This window comes from Schistocerca gregaria, chromosome 3, assembly GCF_023897955.1.
Source record: "Schistocerca gregaria isolate iqSchGreg1 chromosome 3, iqSchGreg1.2, whole genome shotgun sequence".
Taxonomy (NCBI): Eukaryota; Metazoa; Arthropoda; class Insecta; order Orthoptera; family Acrididae; genus Schistocerca; species Schistocerca gregaria.
Window position 1 is genome coordinate 422,762,571 of NC_064922.1, and position 17,759 is coordinate 422,780,329.

The 17,759-nt window shown below is 43.9% G+C and overlaps 1 protein-coding gene and 1 pseudogene across 1 annotated transcript in view; both read right to left on the reverse strand.

The window, feature by feature from the left end:
* The window catches only part of LOC126354769 (UPF0489 protein C5orf22 homolog), a 1,899,147-nt gene that overhangs the window by 345,298 nt on the left and 1,536,090 nt on the right, over positions 1-17,759 (reverse strand). The gene's annotated exons all lie outside the window — the stretch shown is intronic.
* Positions 12,514-12,631, reverse strand: LOC126356613 (5S ribosomal RNA; annotated as a pseudogene).

Below are 17,759 nucleotides of genomic sequence, written 5' to 3' on the forward strand. Positions count from 1 at the left end.
CCAATGCGCGACTGTTGTTAGCCAATGATCTTAGCGTGGAACGACATGTGTAGCTTACTTGCTGAAGTCCCTCTGTATGATTCTGCAGACTACATCTTTGCTGAATACGAACTTTGTTATTTCAGTGAACTACGGGATGATTTCGTGCTACAAGGTGGCAATGCTTGATCACCCAGCACCCTTCCCATGGGCGATATCTTCATCACTAAACAATGCGGTACACAGACTGATCAATTCGATCTCTCGAATTGAATTACCCATAGCTTCTTTCCAAAGCGCTTGCGCGGTATGGCTAAATCTGTATTTCTCAACTCCATACCCCGTCCTACTGAAAATACGCTGTGCAAAAAGGGCTGTATTCACAAACCGCTATAGTATGTGCTGTATTGTTCCTCGGTGGTATCGTATACTGCAAACGATACCTAACAGACGAGTCCAGTTTCTTATATACCTCCAACATGTTCAGTATTAAATGTAATTCTTTGTTGGAACTGAATTTCCATGTTTTATTATGCCATCACTTGTCTTGCACACTCTCCGCAAGTTTTTATTACATTTTTCCTTCTATTTAAGAAGATCTATGTTTCCCCCTGAAGCCTTTAAGTAGCTGCTATTGTATAGAGGGCCGACCGTTATGAGTCTTCTAGCGTACCAAAGTCCTTCACTCGTCTCGCCGCGTCAACAGCTGTTCTACACTGTTCCTCGACATTGTCATACCTTGCTTCGCACCCACCGGCCAGCTACCACGAGTTACTGTCTCTTGAAGCATCTGAGAGGCTTTCTCTGCAGGACCGCAAGCATTACGATAAATGGCTTTCTCGACGCTGGGTAATGTACGCAGTGTTTCCTGCTCTTCCAGGTGCAAATCAGCGGGCTGCCAACGTCCTCTCACGTGCGATTTTCTTTTAACACGTGAAGTCAAGCTCAAACACTATGACTTAACGACGTTATGACTAAACATAAACTGAAGGGACAAATATGAAGCCGGCCTCGGTGACCAAGCGGTTCCAGGTGCTTCAGTCCGGAACCGCGCGACTGCTACGGTCACAGGTTGGAATTCTGCCTCGGACATGGATGTGTGCGATGTCCTTAGGTTAGGCAGGTTTAAGTAGTTCTAAGCTCTAGAGGACTGATGACCACAGCAGTTGAGTCCCATAGTGCTCAGAGCCATTTGAACCATTTTTGACAAATACGACCATGACAGACCCAAATTCACATTCAGTGCCTATGCAACCTATTTAATAAGTTGTGGATGCCATCATTAAGTTAAACGCGAGGCTGGAACATTCGCCACAGCTCCCAGTGGTGTCGTTATGCAGTGCTAGAAAATTACAGATTCGTGTCGCTGATCAGATTCTACTAATCCGGTCACATTCCAGTGATCAAACCAGACCTCCTACAGACCACTCTATGTACGCAACGAATGAAGTTTAATAGCCATTAGTACCGCAAAACCACCGCTTCCGTCAAATTATTTTACTGTCTCAACAATGTGCAAACTATTCACCTGAGGCTTTTACACGAAAAGACTACGAATATCCCTTTTCCTTTTGTGGCTAACATCTGACTAAGGACATTACCTTTTGTGCTTTCTGTGCAGCCCTAACGCATTGACTGCACACCGACCAGCTCAGCGCCGCCAAACGGCATCAATAAGGAGCTGACCCGCGCGACAATGGAAAGAGCGGGCAGCGCCACACCCCAGGAAGACAGAGTTCAGCGCCCCCTGTCAATGCTGATTTAACCAGCCGCCCATAACTGGTCTTACCCTGTTGGGTCGCAGACTTCGAGAGCACCAGTACTGCCAAGCAGGGTAACCGCGCGGGCTGAGGCGTCTTGTCACGGTTCGTGCGGCTCCCCCCGTCGGAGGTTCGAGTCCTCCCTCAGGCACGTGTGTGTGTGTGTGTGTGTGTGTGTGTGTGTGTGTGTGTGTGTGTGTGTGTGTTGTCCTTAGCATAAGTTAGTTTAAGTTAGATTAAGTAGTAGTGTGTAAGCATAGGGACCGATGACCTCAACAGTTTGGTCCCATAGGTCCTTACCACAAATATCCAAATTTTTGAAATGAGTAATAGGAAGCCGATAGTTAACCTGCATTCTGCATGTAGTAATAGTAAAAAGTACTTGCATGTATTAGGTACAGGAAACAAGTTAAGTTATGTTTATTTTCTTTTTAGGAATAAAGTGATCAGTTAATGTTATGTACAGATCATTTTGGATTCCTGTCAACGGCTAACGCAATTTCTCTCCTTCCTTTCTTGTGTCGGTGCAGTCTCTCACAGCAGCCAACACAATACCTTCCACCGAGTCAACACTAAAACACCACACACCGGAGGAAGTCTCTCCTACAGCCACCGCTCTTCTGGACATAGTGTCGATCACTGGATGGAAAGATACAGTATCGTTTCAGTAACAAAATTCTCCACTAACCATCACTTAGCTTCGAAACTCACAATCACTTTTTTTTTTACTTTTTCTAGCGGAACTTAATTGTTTGTCACTTCGGTGCTACCATTACGTTGGTCTTTGCTTAGTGCCGCATTTGCTGTTTATTTTTCGTTGCACATCACTTCCTGATCGTATTCTATGAAGGGCTCTTCCGAAAGACCATAGTGATTACTAAGCACCCAAATAATTCTGATCAGAACGTCGTGTGTGTGAAACTAAATGGCATCTGGGTTCCGGTTATGAAGAATGTGTGTACCAGTCTTCCGCCAAACGCATGACAGCGAAGGGGATAACAAGAACCGACGTTGGCCAATTGTGCTCGAGAATCGGACTTCGCCAAAGCTACATACGCCCTTTAAGATGTCCTTCGCAGAAGGGGACGAAGCGTTGGGTTCCAACAAGAAATTCACCCGACCACTTCATAAGAGCGAGGAGTATTTTAATAAGCATGATTTGTTATACATACCTTCCTATTTCTGCAAAAACCCTGCTCAGGATATCGAAATATATCCTCCAGAACGGGAAATTCTATACGCTTCGTTCCGAAGAAGCATGTAAAGACAACAGCAATTCTTAAATGTAGAACTCAAGTCTCACTGCACCTAAGCTCTCTCATAATCATCACAATCATCAGACACTAAAGACAATGTCTTCCTGGTGCAGCCGTCCTTTACGAACCTTCGCCATCTTCACCATTTGGTTGTAGCTGCTGCCTTTCGTCCCACTGATAACAAAAAAAAAAAAAAAATGGTTCAAATGGCTCTGAGCACTATGGGACTCCACTGCTGTGGTTATCAGTCCCCTAGAACTTAGAACTACTTAAACCTAACTAACCTAAGGACATCACACACATCCACGCCCGAGGCAGGATTCGAACCTGCGGCCGTAGCAGTCGCACGGTTCTGGACTGCGCGCCTAGAACCGCGAGACCACCGCGGCCGGCCCACTGACAACAGTTCTTGATACGGATCTTTTGGGCCAGTCTATTGATCTGATTTTTTCTTAGGACTTGTCCTAACAAGATGTTTATATGAAACTATTATGCCGAATTAGGTACTCAATGAATTTAGTTTTTCTTCTTTCTATCATACTAAACAATATCCTTTTCCCTTTAATTTCTTTTAGTATTTGTTCATTACGCGTCCTTTCAGTCCAAGTTGTTTTTGTGGCTCCTCCGTAACCCCATCTCTAAACTTTATTATGCCCTATTAAATTTATTCTTCTTCTGAATTCTTCAGCCTGTAGAGTTTTAATATTCTTAAAACAACAATCGCAGGTGGTACTGAAGAGTGTTTAATGGTGTGTCAACTTACTTAGGCTAGTGGTCAATGGTACTAGTCCTGTCTTTTATGTACTCCCAGAATCAGACTTGCACTTACTGTAACTGTATTGTCTGGATTGATGCTCGATGTATCGTGGATATTGTATATTATTACCGTCAACAGTTCGGAAAAACACAGACGGACCATAATCGTATCTTGAAGACATAAAACCAAACAAAAAATTACCACGATTCATCTGATGACTGCAAATTTTAGCACGACGTAGATAGAAATCGTAATGTACAATACGGGACATCCGTTAGTTAAAGGAGAGTATGTCCCTTCACTAGTATCAAAAGCAATAAAATGGGTATTTATTACACCTGTATAGGTATCCAAGTGTTGAAAAAATCATGTTCGTATCAAGTTAATAGTTATTCATGGTCCCTTTAACACACAGCACAGTGGGAGACGTTATACGGTAATATATAAAACAAATACATAAAAGCGCTACGACTGAAAGTGCAAAGAAATCTAATGGCATTTTTTTTTACTTCTTTCAAACGTGTCTACGCGCACCCTGAATCCTTTTGGGTCATTGTTTACTGACGTAAGCGTAAATGTTAACCGCGCGACTGCTACGGTCGCAGGTTCGAATCCTGCTTCGGGCATGGATGTGTGTGATGTCCTTAGGTTAGTTCGATTTAAGTAGTTTTAAGTTCTAGGGGACTGATGACTTCAGATGTTAAGTCCCATAGTGCTCAGAGCCATTTGAACCATTAAATTATAAAAGCTCCTACAAAACATTCGCAAAAGATAGCTAGAAGTTTCGGAAACATGTATGGGCCAGGCGAAAATAAATAATTTTGATTTGAGTAAGATATGATTTGCCATGCCAATTTTTGTTTGAAGTCATAAAAAAGCACGCTACAATAGTGTAATGATGGTTGCTAAACAAATCAAAAGTTGCTTTATGCATGTATAAAAAAGAGAGTAATAATAGACATTTTTAAATATCATACATTATGAATTACCGGCAAAGGAAAAACATGCATGTGCATGAAGAAATTGTAAATTATACTCGGATGTGTGTTCGTTAAAAAGCAAATAGTGTTAAGAGAGATAACTTCCTGCACAATTTGCAGACAGTGCTACTGATAATCCGCGATGTATTTTCTAGCTCTTAACTGCAGGAGTATCTGACAGAATTACTAGGCGTGTGCCTTCTACACGCCACAACGAAAAAAAGAACTAGAAGCTGGACGGTCTGACAAGAACAAGAGGGCGGCGCAGTTTGTGTTTCTGTGCTGCCGACTCCAGGAACACGAAAAGAGGGAGCGTGCTGATGTCCTCGTCGCCAGTGTGCAGCCAGCCTTGCCGCCTCCAGCCGTGTTTCTGGACGTTGTCGCCGCCGTCGCGTGACTCTAATCGCTCGATAAACTTGGCAAAAAATTGGAAGTTACAGCTCCTCCAAGTCCCTCGTCTTGCACGAAACATCGCCTGGTGTTCTTACTTTCTGCTCGTGAATGGTTCTCTTCCTCAGAAAACAACACGATTGCTGGCACAACACCGTGACTGTGGATTTGACCCATCGTATGCCACTTTTCATTTCAATAAGTACCAATGTGACCGCCAAAAACGAGCAAATCTTGGGATAAACTTTTGTAGTTTAGTAATATCTGTGACGACGTTCTTGTACAACACATACACCGAAGCCGTCTTCTGGCCTTTTTTGTTATCACTCATGACGTTGCTTTTTGTGAGTGCCACATCTTCTCGGTTACCGAAACGTCCACCCTCCTGGCTATACCTACGCATAACACTAAATATTTCTCCAGTTTCTTCTCCATTTCAGCTATAAGACTATGGAACAAAGCACGCTCTGTCCTGCATCTTATCTAAAACCACATTTAAGAAGAGATTAAGCTGTTATGACTGGCGTAATTTTTTTTCAGCATGCTCCACCTATTTTCGTCCTGTTCAGCAGTGAATGTCTCTGTCGCATGCTTTTCTCATACCTATGTATTTCTGTTTCCTTCCTTCCATCTCATAAGCTAACCTTACCCTACTGTTTCTCTCTGAGCAGTCAACTTCTTCTCCAAACCTAATTTCTTCTGTTGTACTGTCTTACACTCCTTTAGATGACAAGAACGATGAACTAAGGAGGATACTGCTGAACAAAATGTTAATGTGATTTACATTCTTAAATTCAATATATTTATTATTATTATTATTATTATTATTATTATTATTCAGTTCCAATTTCCCATTTACAAATGGTTCAAATGGCTCTGAGCACTATGGGACTAAACTTCTGAGGTCATTTGTCCCCTAGGACTTAGAACTACTTAAACCTAACTAACCTAGGGACATCACATACATCCATGCCCAAGGCAGGATTCGAACCTGCGACCGTAGCAGTCGCGCGGTTCCAGACTGTACCACCCAGAACCGCTTGGCCACTCCGGCCTGTTCCATTTACACTGCATACTGTAATATTGATTCAGTAATTACGATTCAAAAATGGTTCAAATGGCTCTGAACACTATGGGACTCAACTGCTGTGGTTATCAGTCCCCTAGAACTTAGAACTACTTAAACCTAACTAACCTAAGGACATCACACACATCCATACCCGAGGCAGGATTCGAAAAGCGACCGTAGCAGTCGCACGGTTCCTGACTGCGCGCCTAGAACCGCGAGACCACCGCGGCCGGCAATTACGATTCGTTACATTTAAGATATGTAGATGTAAGGGGAAATAAAAGCATAAAGATTTAAGTAGAAGGGACGATCAAAAAGTTTTCGTTTGAGAGCGTTGCTGCAGCGTTTGAGCAATGTACTTCGATGCGGGTGTGTAACCATCGACATGCAACAAGGGATTAGTGTGGCAGTCTTTTCTTTCCGAGCGCGTGCCGTAAATGGCGACGTTATTATCAAATGCTTCCAAGCAGGATCAACGTGTTGTTATTCTTTTCTTGCTGCCGAAGGTCAAATACCGGCAGACATCCATTGGACTATGAATATCGTGTATGAGGCAGCATATCTGTCGAAAACCACCGTTGTGAAATGATGCTCCAAAGTTTGCTGCCGCTTCATGATAACGCACGTCCCTTATCACAGGTTACCGCAGCTCAGAACAAGCGAGCATGATTGTCAATAATCTTTTCTCTGAATGGTCGTTGCCCAGGTAGGGCAAAGTGCCGGAAAATCTTCGACCCCAATCCCTAGCTGACTGCACGATTCGTAAACAATAATACGAACGTGCCACAAAAAAAAGGTTCAAATGGCTCTAAGCACTATGGGACTTAACATCAGAGGTCATTAGTCCCCTAGACCTAGAACTAATTAAACCTAACTAACCTAAGAACATCACACACATCCATGCCCGAGGCGGGATTCGAACCTGCGACCGTAGCAACAGTGCGGTTCCGGAGTAAAGCGCCTAGGGACGTGCCTCAGTCCGTAGCAATTTTTATATAAGTGTACAAGCGATAAGTCAGTACTAAGTAGGAGAATAAGCTGACACACAAGTTCGTAAGAGGGTAGTTCCTGATGTTGTCCTAGGGCCGGTAATGATGCTGCAAGTTGTATGTGTATCACCGACTCTGAAATATAGCTAATATCTATTCACACCGTCTATAAAGTAGCAGTGGTGACCTCTGTGGTTATATTCGTGAAATTTGAGGCATACACATATTACTGATGAATCTTCTCTGGAAATTATCCGAGTAGGCCTACTATGTTCATTTCCGATCGACGATTCGACAAGTTTCTTATTTGCCATCTTCGCCGGAAGGCAAGTATTTACTTTTTCAGTTAAACGTACGTATGTCTAGCAGCGCTATCTACAAAAACATCGTTTACGACATATAAACTGCCTGAAACATGACTGCTCATCTCAGAAGGAAGTAACACCTGGTCGCTTACAACCGGTCTCGCGAGCACATTTAATGAAGTTGTTTGTCGGGAGCAAATGAGCTGTTAGCACCGGATGCTTTAATTTATGGAGAGTAAGAATCTTATCCTCTATTGATATATTGCAAGTCCTTTAACTCTCCAAGTTTTTTAAATAGTTACACTTCATTAATATCCTTGTTTTAATCTTAAATACCGTATAAATGCGTAAGAAACAGCTTTGGATTAGAAGTAAACAGTAATTTTCGCAGTTTTCCCTGTATAATTTGAGACAGAGATAGTAGCTGATCGTTTTCTTTGTCAACAGTAGGAAACTTTTATAAAAGAAATACCAGCAAAACAATAAATAGTCCCTTAAAAAAACATACTGATCACTTTGAAAGACTGTAGATAATGTATGCCTGGTACCAGGTGCTCATGTGAACTTCCATCGTGGACGCAGTTCGTCACAGTTAGGTGATGTGTCTTTCCCTTTCGTTTACAATGAATGTACTCCATAAATGGGGCAACGTTGTGAGTATCACAATGGCAGAAATGAGCAATCCTATTTCGACGTGACAATTGCCAGACCGAGAATTGAGTTACCGATGTGTTGTATTATCAACAGGGGCTGTCCCAGGTCTCTACAGGGAATGGAGTACCACTCGCACACATGTAATACCTCCTAAGAACAGTAAGTGTAAATAGATCCTAACCGAGACGGAATGGAGACGAGTGTCACGCAGTGTAGGTGACAGTTTCAAACCCAACAGAAATTGTTGCTGCCAATGTACGCAGGTGCAACTGAACCAATTTCCGAGTGAACATTGCTAACCGGATACGTTATAAAAAGCTAGTTGCTCACAGCGGCAACTATGGCTGCACGTCTTCAGCCGGGCACGCAACACAGAAACTCGACAGCAGCTGAACTAGACGCACGTAGTTTGGCCCGACGAGTCGTGTTGTTGCCTGTATTGGTTCAAATGGCTCTGAGCACTATGGGACTTAATATCGTAGGTCATCAGTCCCCTAGAACTTAAACTACTTAAACCTAACTAACCTAAGAACATCACACACATCCATGCCCGAGGCAGGATTCGAACCTGCGACCGTAGCGGTCACGCGGTTCCAGACTGAAGCGCCTTTAACCGCACGGCCACTCCAGGCGGCTTTGGACATATGGGGTTTCTCAAAACTCAACTAGCTTTCTTGTCTGTGTGATCCGCCTAGCGCTTATGGGGGTGGAGAAAAAAAGGGCTCGAAGCACTTGACATCTCATATACCTCCAGAACTAGCGTGCTGTGTGAATAGCATCTGAATGCGTTCCAGGCAGTATGCTCGGCACTTGGTGATTACCCCTAGACGGCCCTGCTGCATCTGGGAAGGCTAGTACTGCGTCTGCAGCGATGTCCTCGCGGCGCTGCACGGTCACATCTACCTTGCCAGCCAATTAGAGCTCTCGGCTGCACTATAAAGCTAGCCGCGCCGTGGCTCTGCCTGTAGTTGTGTACTTTCTGCTGTCTCACCCACTGCACACCTTTAGTTTGGTCTCATATTTCTCTAAGGCTTAGGTTTTTGCTCTTGGATTACTCGTCTGAACTTTGTTACTCTACCTTGCCGTCTCCGTTGTCCGTCTTTCTCGTGTTGTTGCCCTCCTCTTCACACTGCTCCTGGCGGCCCATGGCCAGTCGGCCAGCCTCTGCTGCTTTTCGAGTCATTCCCTATCCTTGTCAGAATTTGGTCAAAGTAGTTAGTGACAATAAAATAATCGTATCATAATGTTCTACATTTACATACACACTCCGCAAGCCATCGTAAGGTGCATGGCGGAGGGAACCCTGTACCACTAATTGTCATTTCCCCTCCTGTTCCACTTGCAAATAGAGCGTGCGATAAACGACTGTCTGTACGCCTCCGTATGAGCCCTGGTTCCTCGTATCCTATCTTCGTGGTCCTTAAGCGCGATGTACGTTAGCCGGAACAGAATCGCTCGGCAATCAGTTTCAAATCCCGGTTCTCTAAATTTTCTCAGTAGTGTTTCCCGAAAAGAATGGCGCATCCCTTCTTCTCATTTGAATTCCCGAAGCATCTCCGAACACTTAAGGTTTGTTCGAACCTACCGGTAACAAATGTAGCAGCCCTCCTCTGAATTGCTTCGATGTCTTCCTTCAATCCGACCTGCTAAGGACCCCAAACACTCGATCAGTACTCAAGAGCAGGTCGCACCATCTTCCTATTGTGGTCTCCTTCACAGGTAAACCACACTTTCCTAAAATTCTCCATGTAAACCGAAGTCCACTATTTGCCTTCCGTATCACAGTTCTCACATGCTCGTTCCACCTCATATCGCTTTGCAACGTCACGCCCAGATATTTAAACAACTTGACTGTTTCAAACCAGACACTAGTAATACTGTATCCGAACATTACAGATTTGTTCTTCCTACTCAACCGCACTAACTTACATCTCTCCACATTCAGGGCTAGCTACCATTCATCACACCAACTGGAAGTTTTGTCCAAGTCGTCTCGTATCTCCCTACAGTCACTCAACTTCGACACCTTACCGTAGACCACGGCATCATCAGCAAACAACCGCAGACTGCTGCCTCCCTGTCCTCCATATCATTTAGATATGTAGACAACAACAACGGTTTAAAATAAGATGAGAAATTTCACGCACACAAGTCTAAAAAACAAAAAATAATAATTGAAATAAAACTAATTTTTAATATAACACTTTTAAACTGAACTAAAAAGCATAAAAATCATCTTAGAGTCCATATGGGTTCCTAACCTCATACAAATAGTTCTAATAATTTCTGAATGTGAAATTTTAATAGCTAAGAAAACACTTGCAACATTTATAACGGAAAACGTGACGCTCTTGCCATGTATAATATTTAGTAGGTGAACTGTTCATACATCAGTTACGTATTGCATGCGAGCCATGTTTTTAATTATAAATCTTACAAGTATTTTCACATCTATTAAAAATTTAATATGATACATTTTTCAGAAGTATCTGTATGGGGCTAGCAGAAATTATTGTATGCTTTTCAGTTTAATGAAAATACGTGTTCTATTAAAAATTCATCATTATTTAAATAAGTATTTATGATATGGCTAGTTTCGATCAAACTGATCGTCCTCATATCCAAAAACAAAATAGATAACCAAACATGAAATTTATTACAATTCCCCCTTCCTCCCCCCCCCCCCCCCTTTTTCTCCTGCCTCCGCCAGTTACCTATTTAAGCTGTAGTCCATGGTAGCATACCACAATATTGTCATGTGCAGTTCCATGTGGACACGTTGGATTGTTTAACAAACTGCAAGGGTAAACATAACTGTTTGCTGCAACACTTTTCTACTTGTTCCAAACTAATGAAAAGCATATACTTATTTCTTTACTCTGTTTTCAGTTAACAGCTGATTCCTGCACGTCCCCTGCCCAGTTATCTGGTTTACAAATTCAGGCACTGAACTGAACATCAGCACTCTAGAAACAACTCAGTGATCAACATGATTAATAGAGAAAGGACTTTTTCAGAGCCAAGACTGATCTCCATCTCAGTCGCTATTGAATGTCTTAAATCCAACAAGAAAGAATTGCTAAATCATGTGTGTCATGACTAGAATTACGATTTAGTAAGCATTCGGGAAACTCACGGTGATTGGCCTTTCGTCGTCCTGAAATCAAATCGATGACTTACGCATAAGTGCTTTATTCAAAAGAAACAGTATGTTTCCAGAGGCCTTTTCACCTCTCAGACATCTATTATATATGTATGCGGACTGAAGCAACGAATGAAAATGTGTATGTAGGACGTGGTTCGAAACTGGGTCTCGTGCTATTCGAGTTTAGAGGGAGTGCCAAGTGGGCTAAGATGTGAATGGGAATTTGGATTTAGTAGGGGAGCATGTAAGGGTTGTCCTTGCAGTTCTGTAAAGCCAGGGTGAAGTAGTGCTTAGCGCATCTGCCTAATGAGCAGGAGACCAGGGTTCGAATCCCGCCCTCGGTACAAATTTTCACTGTCGCTTTTTTTATGGGACCAAACTGCTGAGGTCATCGGTCCCTAAGCTCACACACTACTTAATCTAACCTAAACTAACTTACGCTAAGGACAACACACACACCCATGACTGAGGGAGGACTCGAACCTCCGACGGGTGGAGACGCGCGAATCGTGACAAGGCGCCTTAAACCAAGCTGCTACGCCGCGCGGCATTGTCGCTTCAGTCTGTATACAAACTAAAGTCGTTTCTTTTATGCCGATGATCTGGCATTAGTGAGTCAAGGGAAATCTTTCGAAGTTGTTGAAACCCACCTGACAGCCTCATCGAGAGTGTCTATTACTCTAACGATCAACTTCGTTCAATCCCAACTGTGTGCAGTTCATCTTAAGCACAATCAGCCGTGTTAAAAACTTAATATCCCATGGCAAGGGATACAATTAGTAAATACAGCCAGTCCATACCGTCCATATTCGTTGTTAAGTAGCTGCCAATGTGGGAGAACGTATGACGGAAACCATCCATTATATGGCAGTGCAGGATGCAAACTACCTGCGACACCAATACACACAACAAAAAAACTTAATACCAGGTAGTGTACGCCTTGTACAACATTAAACCAACAAACTGTTTAGTTACAGTAACTGAAACTCTCTGTGATCTCAGCACTTTGGTAAATATAACTGAGAACGTATTCCGTCTTCAGGCTACAAGCGGCCCATCGGGACCATCCGACCGCCGTGTCATCCTTACTCAGAGATGCGGATAGGAGGGGCGTGTGTTCAGCACACCGCACTCCCGGTCGTTATCATGGTTTTCTTTGACCGGAGCCGCTACTATTCGGTCGAGTAGCTCCTCTGATGGCGTCACGAGGCTGAGTGCACCCCGAAAAATGGCAACAGCGCATGGCGGCCCAGATGGTCAGCCATCTAAGTGCTAGCCACGCCCGACAGCGATCAACTTCGGTGATCTGACGGGAACCGGTGTATCCACTGCGGCAAGGCCGTTGCCAAATATAATTATGTAAATTTCCTACAGCAGAAATTTATATGTTACAAGTAGAGGCGCCTGTTTTACCATGGGACGGTACCACAGTCAGAGCACAGTTCACTTATGCAGAAGAAATCGGTCACATTTATATTTTAATTAGGGTCACCTGACTTGGACCATTGTAGGACGAAAGAGAATACCAACGTAAGCTTTAAGGTATGAGTTTATTTCATAAAGTTCGTATCACAATTAAATGATTTATAATTACTTATTTGAACCAAAATTTGAATACCAATTCACGTAATTATGACAAAGAGGACTGCTTACTTGAAGTATGTATCTGAAATGAATGAAGCTCAAATGGGACAGAATACACCGTCAACAACACGTTGTAACACGGGACCTAATCGCTGTACGAGTACCAAACATGGTAGCGTTAATGTCCAGAGTATGCGGTGCGCGATTTCCATGCGTTACAACGCCACCGTCCAGTTCCTACTATGGCCATCAGGTGTCGTGGTCAGTCACGGTGATTCATAGTCTCATACTACTCGCAGTGCACTTTTTGACGTGTCAACATGAGCTTGGACAAAAGGAGGAGGGCATAATCACCTGGTACATCAATGTAAATGGAAGACTGCGACGGAACCGCGATCGACTTTCCAAATCGGTGCAGCTCGCAACCGCAACTTAAAAACGGATGGAAAATGCTTGTATCTGAAGTTATTGAAGAAGCAGCACAAGTCGCAGAACAGACTCCATAGATTGTGAGCTGCAAAGAGCACCTGCAGAGCTAACACTAATAGGGACACCTACTCGACTGCTACAGTTGCAGGTTCGAATCCTGCCTCGGACATGGATGTGTGTGATGTCCTTACTTAGGTTTAAGTAGTTCTAGGTCTAGGGGACTGATACCTCAGATGTTAAGTCCCATAGTACTTAGAGCCATTTCAACATTTTTAAAGGGAACAGGAAGAAGAGGTATACGACGGTCAGATGCAGGATGTACCATTGCGTGGAGAATTTGGCACAGCACTGAAGGACACGATCACATAGATAATGTGATGAAACCGAACCGAAGACTGCGATTTATTGGCAGTACACTTAGGAGATGCAACAAGTTTACTAAAGAGATTGCCTACAGTATTGATGCGTGGTGTGCGATCCGCATCAGGTAGGATAGACGGAGGACATCGAAAAAGTTCAAAGAAAGGCAGCCCCTTTATATTATCGCGAAACAGGAGAGAGTGTGCCACGGATTTTTTACGCGAATTGGGGTGGCAATAATTAAAACAAAGGCATTTTTAATTAAAAAGTAAAAACAAAATAAACATTCATTTCTTTCTTAACAATGTGATAAACATAACAGAAATATTAGGTAAATAATGATTTTTTTTATTTTGAGCTTTTCCTCATTACAGAGGCTTATCTTCAAGATAATAATTTACTTGGAAATTATTATACAAAGAATAAACGTTCTTAAACTACATTTTCAAAATATTCCTCCAGGTGTTTCGATCTTGTGTGTCCTCTTCCTCTGCGCTCATTCTCCTCATTGTGTGCTATAGATTGTGGAGCCAGGTGGTCATACGTCGTCCTCTTCTTCTTCTCCCCTCCGGTTCCCACTCCAGTATCAATTTTCATATTCTGGCATCCCCCATTCGTCGTACATGCCCGTACCACTGTAATTTATTCCTATTCATTACGTCATATATTTTTTGATTTATTTTCATTCTTATTTTTTCGTTGTTCCTTACCTTCTCTTTCCTGGAGAGTCTTGCCGATTTTCTACAGAAATCCATCTGTAGAGCTTGTAATTTTTTTATTGTGCTTCAGGTTAATTGTCCAGGTCGCCGTTCCATACATCTAATATAGATTTGTATATTAATATTTTAGTTCTGCTCATAATATTCCTGCGCCATAAGACTGCGTTAAGCATCCCAATGACCCTCCGTCCGCTACTAATTCTTTTATTGATTTCTGACTCTGATTTTCCCTCGATTTCTAAAAAGGATCACAAATAACAAAAAGTGTTTATCTTTTTGATTTTCTTTCCTTCAATGTATAGCTCATCTGAATCATTAGTCAAGCATTCTGTGTTTTGGTAATTAATCTTGTAACCCTAGATTTGTATGCTATTGCTATTTGACTGCCTCGGAAAAACTGGAAATAATTATGTCTGCAGATATTAATAACACGTGTGCAAATTGAAGAGTCCTTAATATACGGGGCGAAAATTTTATTGACAAGTGAAACGAATTTTTGTAGGAAGCGTTTACTGCGATTTGACGGAGCGGCCGCAGCGCTGGACACGGAGCGACCAGTGGCACGTAATGAGCGCCCTGAGGAACTCCGTCCAAGGGCCAATTAGGCGGGCAGGGCGAGGGCCAGGAATGCCCGCTACCTGCGGGCGCAGGGGCCCTCACGCTCAACCCTTCCCTTCCCTTCCCTTCGCTTTCGTTGCCCTCCGCCGAGACGCTATCTCGCATTCCCCGACGGTGCGGTGGGCCACGTTGCCACGACACTCCCACTCCTGAGGGCCGGAAACGCAGCATCCTGTGGTGGGCCACGGCCTGCAACCACGACGCGAGTTTCCGACCCCGAGAGAGCTCATCAGCAGCTGCTAGAGGAGGCTGCCGTGCTGCCACAAGTGTCACCGGCTCCGCTCTTTTGACAACGGTGTACCGCTTAGCAACTACGAAGTAGAGAGGCGTTTGTCAAAATGGTTCAAACGGCTCTGAGCACTATGGGACTTAATATCTGTCCCCTAGAACTTAGAACTACTTAAACCTAACTAACCTAAGGACATCACACACATCCATGCCCGAGGCAGGATTCGAACCTGCGACCGCAGCAGTCGCGCGGTTCCGGACTGAGCGCCTTAACCGCTAGACCACCGCGGCCGGCGGCGTTTGTCAATTACGTATTTGAAATATACTGGATATAACGGGCATAAGGTCAAATATTTTTATAAATGGTACCTTAATATGTAACAGTCAGTCTGTTGGTTGTTTTCTCTCAGTGTCGAACCGTCTTCCCACGAGCACCACAAAAATGTTGCGTCCTGATGTTTTCTGCATGGTCATCCTGCAGTACTAAGCGGACTACACCTGTTAGTATAGACTAAGCAGCTTAAGTGCACATGTTCACAGTTCAACATCTGACCTGCTGCGCAGGCAAAAATGAACATTAATGGCTTCCTCTTGCCACATGAAGTACTAATCAACCTAAATACATACGACTTGTAATACCTATAACAGTCTGCAACCGACGTAAATACTAGTGTAATGTTATTCAGTAACTGCCCTCATTCACCACTAGAAATATCTGCGTTTCTACCTGTTACACCCTGTATGGCTCAAATGGCTCTGAGCACTATGGGACTCAACTCCTGTGGTCATCATTCCCCTAGAACTTAGAACTACTTAAACCTAACTAACCTAAGGACGTCACACACATCCATGCCCGAGGCAGGATTCGAACCTGCGACCGTAGCGGTCGCGCGGTTCCAGACTGAAGCGCCTAGAACCGCTCGGTCACAACGGCCGGCACACCCTGTATAAAGAGTGGTCATTGATAGGTCCATTGATAGCGACCGGGCCAAATATTTCACGAAATAAGCATCAAACGAAAAAACTACAAAGAACGAAACTCGTCTAGCTTGAAGGCGGTAACCAGATGGTGCTATGGTTGCCCGCAAGATGGCGATGCCACAGGTCAAAAAAATGGTTCAATTGGCTCTAAGCACTATGGGACTTAACATCTATGGTCATCAGTCCCCTAGAACTTAGAACTACTTAAACCTAACTAACCTAAAGACATCACACAACACCCAGTCATCACGAGGCAGCGAAAATCCCTGACCTCGCCGGTAATCGAACCCGGGAACCCGGGCGTGGGAAGCGAGAACGCTACCGCACGACCACGAGATGCGGACGCCACAGGTCAAACGGATATCAACTGCGGATTTTAAAAAAAATAGGAACCCCCATTTTTATTACACATTCGTGTATTACGGAAAGAAATAACAATGTTTTAGTTGGAGTACTTTTTTCGCTTTGTGGTAAGATGGCGCTGTAATAGTCACAAACGTATCAGTCCGTGGTATCACGTAACATTCTGCCAGTGCGACGGTATTTGCTTCGTGATACATTACCCGTGTTAAAATGAACCGTTTACCAATTGCGGAAAAGGTCGATATCGTGTTGATGTATGGCTTTTGTGATCAAAATGCCCAACTGGCGTGAGCCATGTATGCTGCTTGGTATCCTGGACGACATCATCCAAGTGTCCGGACAGTTCGCATGATAGCTCTTTGTAGTTTTTTCGTTTTATGCTTATTTCGTGAGATATTTGGCCCGGTCACGATCGTACAGGGGTGGCGAATGGTTGTCGATACACACATACAAACGTCCCTGCCCCAACGTGATAGACACACGTGTCGATTAGGTCTTGCTGTTGGCCTTCACCTCAAGTCAGAGGCATTCACAAGTAAGCTTGCTTCGGAGCACAGACATGTCACCTGCGGTTTATTCACACAGTAAGCATAGCGGCACAGTATTCGTTTGAAGAAGATATGGTTTTTGTTTATGGACTAGACGACGTTAATGAGCCTGAAGCTCGACGGTTGTATGAGGAACGGTGCCGAGCAAGGCGCCTGTCACACCCGCAAACATTTACAGCAACTCACAGACAACTTGGCGAAACACGCTCGTCATCAAGATATCATGGCGATGCTGGAAATCCTCGAACATGACGGGACGCTGCATTTGAAGAGACTTCTTGAGCGTCTCGAGGAAGCACCAACGACAATTACTCGAGCGGTTGGACACGAAATGGGGGTCACTCATCGGTTAATCCGGGAGGTTTTGAGGGATAGCGGCCACCATCCATTAAATTTTGATCCTGTCCAAGACCTAAATCCTGTGGCGAATTATGAACACAGGCTACGGTTTTGCCGGTGGTTTCTGCGACGAGATTCTGACTTCTCCGCCATTGTGTTGTTTAGCGACGAGTGCACCTTCCATCGGGAAGGGAAATCCTCACGTCACATACGTCCACGGACACCAGGAACGATTTTTGCTCAACAGTTGGGCAGACATTGTGGGTGACCATCTGATTGGGCCGGTCTGTCTACCTTCTTGACTTA